Source organism: Bidens hawaiensis, unplaced genomic scaffold (assembly GCF_021521415.1).
Source record: "Bidens hawaiensis isolate Kalapana, Puna unplaced genomic scaffold, B.hawaiensis_p1.1 tig00046629_1, whole genome shotgun sequence".
Classification (NCBI taxonomy): domain Eukaryota; kingdom Viridiplantae; phylum Streptophyta; class Magnoliopsida; order Asterales; family Asteraceae; genus Bidens; species Bidens hawaiensis.
This window is the reverse complement of record NW_027505989.1, coordinates 80,309-93,360: the sequence shown is the minus strand read 5'-3', so window position 1 is coordinate 93,360 and position 13,052 is coordinate 80,309.

The window sequence follows — 13,052 nt, the reverse complement described above, 5'->3', positions numbered from 1 at the left end:
TAATATAAACAGAAGGGTATGAATCTATTCGTTTCATTTATTATTATTATTATTATTATTATTATTATTATTATTAGTTAATTGGATAACACATAAGTTAATTAAAAAATAAAAAAGATAATAAGAAAGAAATTAAAAATTAACAAAAAAATAATGCTACTTTAGATGTGGTTTATCTTTAGTGTTATATATAATTTTATATATATATAATTAGCATGACATGTTTTACAAGTTATGGTAAGTATAATTTATTTAAGCCAGCCATCAGCTCTAATGCAATTTACATATAGTTTATCCACAAGAATGACACACCATATCACTATAAACTCGTGCAATATATTTTTCTATACCGTTGATGTTACACATTTTTAGTTGCGTCAACTTTTGAATATAAACCTATGGAACTAATTTAATTTAGTTTGTTTTATCGGTTTGTTTTGATCATAGGATATATCACGATCTTTTGAATTAGGTAATGGTTAACACAATATACACACATATTTATTGAAAGGCATAATTTATATGTAGCTCTCCTTTCATATTTTTCTAGTTGTATGTAGGAGAAACTATTTCTTTTTCATTGTAATTAACATACTTTAGTTCTTTTACAGTTATCAAGATCATCTCGTAGGTAAGCTAAATAAGGCAAAGGCTTTTAGGCCTCCAGTTTTATAGGGCATCAATATTAAATAAAAGCGTATTATATTTTTTTAGTAACTCATTGATTGACCACAAGCTAAGAAGGATTGCCTCATATTCATTATCATTGCATATTATCTATATTACCTAACTAGCTTTTATCCCCTATCTACGGGGGTTGTTTTACATTTTTCGTTTATAATATTTATATATTTTTTGGATTTTAATTTTTTTTTATTGTAAGAAAATTAAAAATATACTTAAGGTTTGATGATGAAAGAGTTTCTCAAATAAATGAGATGCTATAACTTGTTTAAAAGTTATCTGGGTTTGATGAGAGTCATAACCTGCTTATTGTTTTTACTATAAAATTATTTTTTAATTATAAATAATATTTTTTTTTAAATCGGATATTAATTTTTAACATATCCCTATTTTATAGGATTTTCATATCAAATATTTGTTAAGATTAATTTTAATTTAATGAAATGTTATAACCTGTTTAAAGCATTCTGTTGATACCCATACCCGTAAATTCGGGCCAAATTCATGAGAAACTATCATTTACAAATAAAGCATTCTGTTGGCTTGAGAGGAGGTGGAAAGCAACCATAGAGATTTTAAAGGCTTCGGTTATATATTTAAGATTCTTGGATACTCTCGGTGCTATATGCCTATTACACATAAAGAAAAGAAAAAAATGCCACGGCATTTTAGTTAGTTTTAGGTCTCTGAGAATGTTGAGCCGGTCCTGACCGTTACATATAATTAAAATATAGTCAACGTGGCCAAGGGTTTTATGATAGCGTGATGTTATACATGTTATAACTTTGCTTATACGATACATAACAAACTAAAAATATATGTGTTCAAAATAGTTAAAAAGAAATTAAAAGAGATATTTTTTTATTGGTTGGTGATTCTTCGGATCTTCATGTGCCACTTCACCCTTAGAAACAACTCTCTTGCCCCAAATAGCAGTCCTAAATGTATAGGCTTACCCGGTGAGGTTCGAATTTGTTTGAAATCCCAAATGGTTTCAACATACCACGTTAATTTGAAATATGCTACTTTTCTCATGGATTTAAAAACAAGATTATTAAAATTTGGAGTCAATTTTCTCTAAGTAGGTTACGAAATAATGTTTCAACACGTAACAGTAGATATTCCATCACATTTATCATTTATGTATTATTCCTTGGCATTGTTGTGGCTAAGATTATTTCAAAAAAATCCAAAAAGAATTCACAACAAACCGTTTAGTTCAAGTTTTGTATTAAATGAAACTAAATTATAATTTGCTGCCTCAAGATGCAGAAAAGAAAAGCAATTTAATTAAGCATAAGTGTTAATTGTAATTATTGTCTATGTTGTGAAACCTAAAACGCACCTTTCAATCATGTGGTGGCCATTTTGTAGATACAGACCCTAGGGTGGTTCTTTTTTTTTTTTTTTTTTAGCAATCGGGACCAGCCGTTAGTTAACGGTTGCTACTTCTGTTAGTTTCAGGGGTAACACGTATTTTCACCCACAAACCAAACTCCGGCTCAATATACCCCCGCCCCCTCGCAACTTACAACCTTAAAATCACCTTCCTGCCGTCGTATCCCGCCTTCCCGTCGATCATAAAAATGACTTGGATTTTTTATGCAATCCTTAATACCATGTTTTTCATAGGTATCAGAATTCATATTTCCCCCGTTATTTCGTTTGTTCGGTCAAGTTCAGTTTTAGGTCGATGCTTTGTCTTTGAGACGATTATGTTATTGGTTTTATAGCCGCAATTTGGCTGGATGTTAGCTTTGACCACCCGGAACTTGAGTTGGTGGTTTTGGTGAAAACCCGGCCATACAAGATCTATAATTTCCAGTTACAAGCAAGTGGCCAGGATCAAATCGAGTAGGGTTTAAGTAATTGGTGGTTTTGGTGTTTTATATATTATTAACTTAACTAATAATGACCTAGACTGGTAATCATGTATTTTGTATTATATCAACAACTAATTAGGGCATTTTGTAATAACTTAAGTAACAATCTAGTTAACTGCAATGTTGTCAGCTTGATCAACATGTGCTCATATGTATGATTAATGTGGGTGTGATTGTGTATGTATCTATGTTTGCTTGTTTTTGTGTATATGAATTTGTAAAACTGTGTGCATATGTATTCTTATATGTATTTATTTTTTGTATGCATAACTAGATGTATGTGTGACTGTATTAAGGAGTCAAGTGTTTTGTTTGATTTTATTAGGTGTATGTATGTATAATTAGATGTTTGCATGTATAATTAGATGTATGTATGCATAATTAGTATGCATCTGTTGACTTTGTTTGACTTTATAGAACAACAACAAACTAATTAGTTAAGGAATCAATTGCTTGCAATGTGTGTATGCGTATTTATACAGAGGCATAACAGTCTTTTTATGTATGATTGTCTGTTTATATATGTATGTATGGTTGTGTGTATGTATAACTGTGTGTGCATATACTAAGTGTTTTACTAAGTGTTTATTACACTGTTATTTCACATTAGTGTGCAGGGACATGTGTAACATTCGTCAATTTTAAAACTCAGAAAATGGGCCAATTTTATTTGTTATTATTATCATATTATTTAAAAATCCTTGCACTTAATGATTATTATTTTTGTTTGGTATTTATACGTTCATTTCGTTGCATGAATTTAAATTTTTGTTAAATTAAATGTTAGAACTATCAAACATGTGCATTTTAACTCTCTACACTTAGTTCTAACAACTTTTGAACCCAACCCTAACCATAGAGACCAAATTACAATATTTTTAAATTCTCTTTTCCCTTCTCCCTCCCCAACCCATCGCCCCCCCCCCCCCCCCCCTTTTTCTTTTGATTCTTGATCCATCAATTAAGTCGGAAATCATGGATTTGGGCTCGTATATTTGTTAACTGATCAAAACATGTATCAATCACGCCCTGAATCACGTTATTAAACAGCTAATTGTTAACTAATTCGATGTTTAACGAACCGCAGCTTCAAGGATCTCTAAACCCTATAAATACACGATCATAACTCAATTAAACTGACCCACACTATCCTCTCATCATTTCGAAGCTAACCCCTCAGTCAATGTCACCGCAGAAGCTGTCCAAGTTTGATTTTTGATTCTATGTTCAAGCCGAATCACTAGCTGGTCATTTTCCTTCATTTTGAACTTATTTTTGGTAATTTTTTTAGTGTTTTTTTTTGTTGATTTGATGCGTGTAATCAAAGCCCTATGTCAATTTTAATTGACAGTGGGCAATTGATTATCTATTGGAATTCAAGCTTTTAATTGACAGAGGGCAAATGCTTCAGACCATAGTCATGTTATACGCTGGCTCAAATGGCCAGCACACTTCTCATTAAGGTTTAAGACCTCTCTTAACCGTTGGTTCGAGTCCCGTCACTATCTTTTTTATTTCCTTTTGAAAAACTAACCTAACCTACTGCTATTTATATATTTTTAGTACCAACTTATAACCAGGTAAGTTACCAGTCCAGTTGGCTAGTGCATGTTGCTGCCACACTCAAAACCCGGGTTCAAGTCTGTTATTTTTACTCTCTCTTTGATTCTTTTTTTAAATAATAATTATCTTAAATCTATTAATAACTTTAACTCGTTTATCGGACCGAACACCGCAAAGCTTCCAAAATGATTTGTTTTCATTTAATGTATATATCTATATAATCTTAATTTGACGTTTTAATGGTTAAAAATCAAAAAGTAACTTTAAAAAATACTTAGATTAATTAGGTAATAATACAAAATATATTTAATGCCTTCTCGATCCTAAATCCGTTATAAACCCTTACAATCTTTTCTTATTTCGTTTATGTCGTTAGGTTTATTGTGTAATCATACTTTTATAATTAGGACTTATCATCGAGACTCCTCGTGGAACTAACTTATCTTCGCCGCAGCCGTTACCGTCTACCTTATTTTAAAGGTGAGTAATTACATCCCATTTTTGTCTATTTTTGTTTTGGGGGCATTATGCGCACTAAAGTACTAATATTACATTATTATACTCAAATACAATTCCATTATTTGTGTGGTTGTGATGTTGTTTAGTTAATTGTTGATTGCTATATGATTTATGTGCTTACTGTTTTTATGGTTGGTTGGAATCTCATCCTCATCCTCATAGTATGATCATATGTCGTCCAAGTTCACTTGACCGAATCTAGTGTCATGATCGAAAAGACACATTTTTTTATTGGTTGCAAATCTATCCGAGTAAATATGCCCGAAATCTAGTGGCATCTTGAAGAGACAAGCCTATTTGTTTATGTTAATTGATAATATTCACTAACGCAAGGAATTGTTTTATTTCTCATTATTATTATTATTATTATGTTTATACAAAACAATGGTTACTCGCTCAACATGTGTTGTTGACAAATTATTTTTTCGCATAATTCAGGTTGTTATATCAAAAGAATTGAAGTGGGGAATTTAGTTTGGACTTTAGGATAATAAATAAAGTTAGAACAATTGTTGTATTTTTCATTTCCTTTTTAAATTCTTTGTTTATAATTGTTTATGAATGAATAAATTTAGATATTTACACTCATTATTATTTTAGTGTCTTTGAGCCATTATACAAATATTGTCGCCCCCTGTCATGTTCCGCCGTTAGGTTGTGTAACATTTCGGATTTTTTCAAACCCGTAGTTGTTTACGTTTGAACCAACCGAAACATTTTTAGACCTTTATTATTATTGAAAATCAAGTGTTTATAAGTAATTAAGTTTATAATGTTCACTTTATAATCTACTCGTTTAGGAAACCGAATATGTTTTTAATGACCAAATCAATATTAACTGATGAATTCGTAGTTGTTAGAATAGTCATGGTGGTTCATGCATTTCTAGCCTCGCATTTATCTTATATTATTATATGCTTCACTTTAATTTAAAATTTGTTATTTACTTAAATTTCCATTATCGATAATTTAATTTACCTATTTCCTAATATTTATAACGATTTTGTGTAAAAGGAAAAAATCAACGAATTCCCAATTTAATCTAATTTAATTAACTACTTTATATTTTATCTAATTTTAAAAATTTAATTGGAATAGGACTATCTCGGTGATTCGGGAATATCCGCTTCCCAATTTAATCTATTAACGATTTATTCACATATGTATATTTTCGCATTATCATTAATATTTAAATTATTAATTACTAACTATTATAATATTTTAGAATATCTTAATCGAATTAATCTCATCTCGAAATCACAAACTTGAAAAGCTATAACTTTATATTAACTTCTCTTTAATCTCATAAGTACTCAAATTAACCAAACTCGACTCACCAAAGTTTTCGTTAACTATGTTTAAACTTATACTCTTGATCTTAAGAACTTCATTCCTAAAGAATACGATCTTTAAAGACTCAATATGCTATTAACTATTTTAAAATTTGTTATAAGTTAAACCTTTGCGTATTTCATCCCTTGAATAAAATTTCTTTCATCAAGGTAGACTTATTAGAATCTTCTACCTATACCTCAATTCCTTAGTCTCGATTTTCACGATTCATAAATAACCTTTATTTCACGAAATTTGTTTTCTTCATATGCAAAAGATATTTTAGAACTTACCTTATTTTATTAATCAAACTCGAACATTTATTAAATATCTCTTGAATTTAAAAATTTTTCAAAACGTTTGCTTCTTTCCAAATAATGGTTTTAAATGTTTTATAAACCACATGATAGAACGAGTTATGCGGACCATCCGACGATAGAAGTTATTATGGGTCGACACGTAATTACCAAAGTCCTCGCATGGAAATCATAATAAGTACAATTGTGTGTCATGATTTAGAACCTAAGGTAGCTTGGGTAACGGTACGAATGATGAGATGATAAGGACATGGTGGATACGCCGCTGGTACATCATATATATAAGTGCCCTTATCGGATTGTTATTTGAAGCGTTTCTTCGGTTATTGGAAGTTCTATGTTATGATATTTTCTTTAAAAAGTTTAATTGTTTTCAAAACGATGATGATTTGGTTTTCCTTAATTTCGGGACGAAATTCCCTAAAGTATGGGAGACTGTAACATTTCGGATTTTTCCAAACCCGTAGTCGTTTATGTTTGAACCAACCGAAACATTTTTAGACCTTTATTATTATTGAAAATCAAGTGTTTATAAGTAATTAAGTTTATAATGTTCACTTTAGGCCCCTTATACTTTATATGTTGTTCAAATCTTAAACTATGCATAAAAAGTTTGTTAAATGACCTAAAACCAAACTATAGGGACTAAAGTTGACAAATAATGAAATTCTCCTCCTTTTGGCCGGAGCACCACGTGGTGGGGTGGCCTAGGCCCACCACGCGGCGCCATGGGCTAATCGAGTGAATTACGCCCCAAGAAATCCCCCAAAGCTTAGACATGTCCATATTCATTAACCCTTATCCAAGAACGAATTTTACAGATTTTAATATTGATTTGGTCATTAAAAACATATTCGGTTTCCTAAACGAGTAGATTTACTAAATATGGTTTGTTTTTGCTTATTCTATATAAACAGTTAAACATATCATAATCTCTGCCACAAAACTTTCTCATACCCTAATATACCTTCTCCAACCGTCCTACCCTCTGTACATCATCATTCATCTCGTTTTTTGCTTATTTGGTTGAAGACATACTCTAAGACGTTTGACTTTGCGTGCGTGTGGACCGCTGACTCGTTATATATCCTTGTTCTTTCCCTTTCCGGGTAAGTTGTAAATATGGAAATCATTCGTATACATTCCCTAGTCAATAACCTTCAATCAATTTCGGTGGTTGAAGGGTGTTGACTGGTCAAATCATTTAAAACTCGTTAAAGGGCAAAATAGTCAACTAGTTTGACGTAACGTTTTCTCATACTTCTGGTTGGATTCAATGTTCGGTCCAGAAGACTTTTATTCTCGTAACGTAATTTTAAGGCTACTGACCAAAACCCGACTTTTGAATCGCTGTTCAGATTCTGGTCAGTACCAGCTCGCTTAAATCTTAAAACAAACATAGGTTAAATTCTAAACGTCCGTTTGGATTGATTCCAGCGGCAACAAGTTCGTTTTTATTTATATTATCATATCTTAAAATATCATATTCTGAATTGCTTATATCGTTTGCATATTTATATTTGTTTGTCATTAATCTAAGTTTAGTTTATCATTCCCCGTTTTACCAACTTTTCTAAACGTTTTTAGGACATACGTACCTATCCGTATTTTATACTATATATATAAATCAAACAATAGCATACGTGTAATTGTGTATGACTTAATCAAATATACTTGTTATGTGTTTACTTGCTTATGTGTATATTCAATCATTGTCGGAGAGGTCCATCGTATTCCCCTGTATTGGGTGCTCATGCTATTGACCAACGCCCAATTCGCTTGGCAACGGTCTTATTATTATTATTTTCTCATGGTTAATTTACCGGCGCCCGATTCGCTTGGCAATGGTTTAATTAACAACTTATTTGCTCATGGTTTGATTCATTTACTGGATTTATTACGTTATGCTTATGTTTATATTGACATGCAAAACTGGTGATATTCTCACTCACCTTTATCTTGACAAACTTTGATTTCGACGCATACGCAGGTTGCTTGAATTGAAGTATGGATATTTAGTCAAGACCATAGGTTATAATGAAGAAAATCGTTAAATCATGTTTATAATCATTTATTTGAGTTGTTTTATAATGTTTGTAAACTTGTGTGTGTATTTGAAATAAAATAATTAATTAGATATTGTCACTTTTATATTATGATAGTATTTTCGAGTTGTGAGCAATCGGATCACGCCCTGACATTTCCGCCTTAGGTTGGGGTGTGACAACATGAGTGTCATTTCACATTAGTGTATGTATCTGTGTGTGTGTGTGTATCTCTGTGTGTGTGTGCGCGTATATGTTTGCATCTGTGTATGCATATATGTATTTTTCTATATATGCATATAAATGTGTATAAATATCTGTGATGGTTGTGTATATGTGTATGTGTGTAAATGTGTATTGTTTAGTGAGTATATAAATGTATGTGCATAGATATGTGTGTGTGTATACATGTATGTGTGTATCTGTGTGTATATGTATGTATGTATGAATATGCGTATATATATGTGTATGCATATTTGTATGTATGTGTGTGTCTGTGTGTATATGTATGTATGTATCTATGTATATATATTTGTATGTATATCTGCATGTATGTGTGTATTTGTGTGCATATGTATTTGTGGATACATATATATGTGTGTGTGTGTGTGTGTATGTATGTATTTGTGTATAGTTATGTATTGTATCCATTTGAATGTATGCATTTGAGAGGCTGTCTCATCAGAAATGCTGGCTAAGGTGTTCATAAGTGAAGTGGCAAAGCATGGTGTAACATTTCGGATTTTTCGTATTTGTTTAAACCGATTCGAGAATGTAATTCGGATCTTTAGAACTATTTAAATCTTGTATTTATTGGTATTTAACTTATTTTATAATTTCATAACTTTCAATTATGCCAAATAGCCATTAGAAACCTTTAAAATCGCTTAAAACGGCTAAAATCGCATTTTCGGGAACTACAGGGACTAGTTTTGCTAATTCTTTTCTATTTTCGATTAAATTAACGAATCTTAAGCTCCAAGATATGTCAACTAATTTTATAAAACAATTCAATTTCATTTTATTGCTATCCAAACCGAAATCTTTAAGTTATTATACCCGATTTTGTCATTAATTGATTATGCGGTTTCCTAAAATAGTTATTTCCTAATAAACAAGTCTTAACCCTTAATATTTAAACAAGACATATCATAAAACCCTAAATTATTACTTTAATATCAGCCCCATAGCTACAATCCATGAAATTCCTTTCCCCATTGTCGTTTTCTTCAAGAATTTATCAAGTTCGTATTGTTTCGTTGACTTTCAAGCTTCAGGACCCTTTGAACTCGATTATCTCTTGTTCCATTCATCTTTCGGGTAAGTTGCCTTCTTCAATATTGTAAATTTTTATCTTTAGAATAAAAGCCCTCAATCAGGTTTGCTGATTGAGGGAGTCTCGGTGGTCAATTGGACTCAAACCCGTTTAAGGGCATAATAGTCAATATCTTTGACTAGTCGATTTCTCATGCTTCTGGTCAGAACCGGCTTTCGATCCAGAAGACTTTTATTCTTGTAACAAAATTTTAAGGCTACTGACCAAAACCTGACTTCTAACTCGCTGTTCGGATTCTGGTCAGTACCAGCTCGGTTAAATCTTAAATATAAAATAACTAAAGTTCTAAACGTCCGTTTGGATTGATTCCAGCGGCCATGAGTTTTTTTTACTTATATTATCATATCTCAAATACTCAGATTCTGATCATTTATAACATTTGACGTGTAGTGGACGACTCGCTTATTCGTTAGCTCGTTAATCGCATTTATTAATCACTTGTCATTAATCTAAGGTGAGTTTGATCATTCCTCTTTTTATACACTGTTTTCAAATGTTTTGGGGACATATGCGTACATACTCATATTTTCTATCCTATATATACACACAAACTCGCAAACATAATCATTGTGTGAATATCAGTTGAATGTTATTTGCTAATTGCTACATGTTTAATTGTTTAATTGACAACATTTGGAGAGATCCAACATATCCCCTTTGTATAGGGTTCTCATTAGTATGATCATACGACCGTCTTAGTAACCGGAGCCTGATTCGCTTGGCGAAGGTAAACCGACAATCTCAGTCATTGTAATCAATGCCCGATTCGCTTGACAACGATTCATTGGCACATTATCAAGTCTTTGGTTGTGTTTATGGCTGATATATGCTTTGTTATGATTTGATTGAGTACTATTACATAGATTGGTTTGCGCATTTAACACTTAACATTTATCTATTATATATATATTATCTGTTGTGTCAAAATTGGTGATCATCTCACTCAACTTTATGTTGACAAACTCCATTTTCTATGCATATGCAGGATGCTTTGTATTGAAGATTGAAGTTGGACACTTAGACAAGATCTTAGGATATAAACAAGATAATCATTATTTGAGCTTGCATTCATGTATTTAAATTGTTTGTTATATTTGGATATTGTGTGTATACTTTGAATAAAATAATTAATTAGATATTGTCATTTATATTCATGATAGTATCTTCGAGCTGTGAGCAATCGGATCACGCCCCGACATTTCCGCCTTAGGTTGGGGTGTGACACATGGAGTACCGTTTACAATCGTGTCTGATAGAGATACTCTCTTTACTTCGAGATTTTGGAAGAAGTTCCATGAGGCGATGGGAAAAAACTAAACATCAGTAAGGCATATCATCCTCAAACAGATGGGTAGTCTAAAAGGACTATCCAAACCCTAGAGGATATACTACGTGCCTGTGTGCTAGACTTTGGAGGAAGTTGGTATGATCATTTGCATCTAGGTGAATTTTCCTACAACAATAGCTACCATTCGATTATTGGTATGCCGCCGTTTGAGATGTTATATGGTAGACGCTATAGAACTCCTCTATGTTGGGGAGAGATTGGTCAAAAAGAGTTTGGAAGTCTAGAAGTTGTGCAACAAAACCTCTTCAAGGTTTGATCAGATTAAGGCAAAAATGTAAGCTTCTCAAGACCGTCAAAAGTCATACGCTGATAAGCGGTGACAACCGATTCAGATTAACGTTGGTGACAGAGTGATGCTTAAGGTCTCGCTTTGGAAGGGAATTCTTCATTTCAGAAGGAAAGGGAAGTTGATTCCTTGGTATATTGGACCGTTTAAGATCATAGATTGTATGGGTGAAGTTGCTTATAAGCTTGATTTATCTGCTGAGTTGGAAGGAATTCACTCCACTTTTCATGTTTCTCACTTGAGAAAATGTCTAATTGATGACGCATCCATTGTGCCATTAGCAGACATCAAAGTGGATGAGCAATTGAACTACATTGAGCGACCAGTGGATATAGTAGACAAGAAATAGAAACATCTTCGACGCAAGATTATTCCCGTAGTTAAGGTGATATGGAAGCACCGTAAGGGATCATATGCTACTTTGGAAGTCGAAGAGGAGATGCACAAGTTTTACCCGAGTTTGTTAGTGATAGTTAGGTTTCGGAGACGAAACCTCTTTTAAGGAGGGTAAACTTGTAACATCCGAGTTTTAAAATAATAAATAAAAGAATCTTATTTATTTAATTATGTTAAATAATAATAGAATTGGGTAGTAGGCTTAGAAATAATGCATGGACTTGGAGATGGTTATGGGCTTAAGGTCCATGGGCTTGGACTATATAAACCCTTAAACCCTCACCAAAACCCTAACTCTCTCTCATTTCATCTTTGCCTCCACATACTCAAAACACACACAAGCCTTCTTTCCATTTCGGATCCGAGAGTCCGAAGAAGAACCGAGGTGGTTAACGTTCCATCTTCATCAAACAAACAAGAAACATATCAAGATTTACAAGTTGATTCGGAACCGATCCAAACCGATTCGTTTAAGGTATGTTTTAGTTAAAAGGTTATGTCGTTGAAGTCTGATTTTCATAGGACTTAGTAAGATGTTAAATCGGACTAAAACTAGTAGGGAAAATGTAAACCTTACTAGAAATGAGTGTTCAGATGTATACGGGATTCACCAACTAACATTCGGACCCTAGAAAGCTGGATAAACGTGGATGGTTCGACCCAGAACTTGTTATAATTGTAAAACGGGTCATAAGGAAAGGATAGATGATGTAAATGGTTGAACGAAACGATTGAAACTGGAACCGAGCCCAGCTCGAATCACATCTGATGATATGCGATTGCGATTCGGAAAGGAAATGCGATTGCGATTGGCTAGCCTATGTGATTGTAATTGGTTTCTGCTATGCAATTGCGATTGGGTTCGGCTACGCAATTGCGATTGGTTTCTACCATGCGATTGCGATTGGGTTCAGCCAAGCAATTGCGATTGGGTTCAGCCATGCGTTGTGACTGAGTTCAGCCATGCGATTGCGGTTGCATGGCTGAATAGAAGTGTATATAATTAATACTTGTTCTTGTTAAAACAGTTAGTCGTGCCCAACTGTAGAAAGGTGTTGCAATTAGCTTAGAAAGAAACATGATCCATGTGAGTTTCTAGCCTCTTTTCTCTGTTGTGTTTCGAGGCTGTGTGCATACTCAATGTGATAAGTTAATACACTTACTTTAACTAGTAAGTGTTTGTTATGTGAATGTGCTATGAATATAGAAAGGTTAAGAATATGCATTTAGATATATAATCATTTATATAAAGAAATGTGTGTATGGTTGTATGGTTGTATGGCTTGTGAAAAAGAGGGACCAGACCCTAATAATATCTAAGAGGATAGGGATCAGACCCTAAT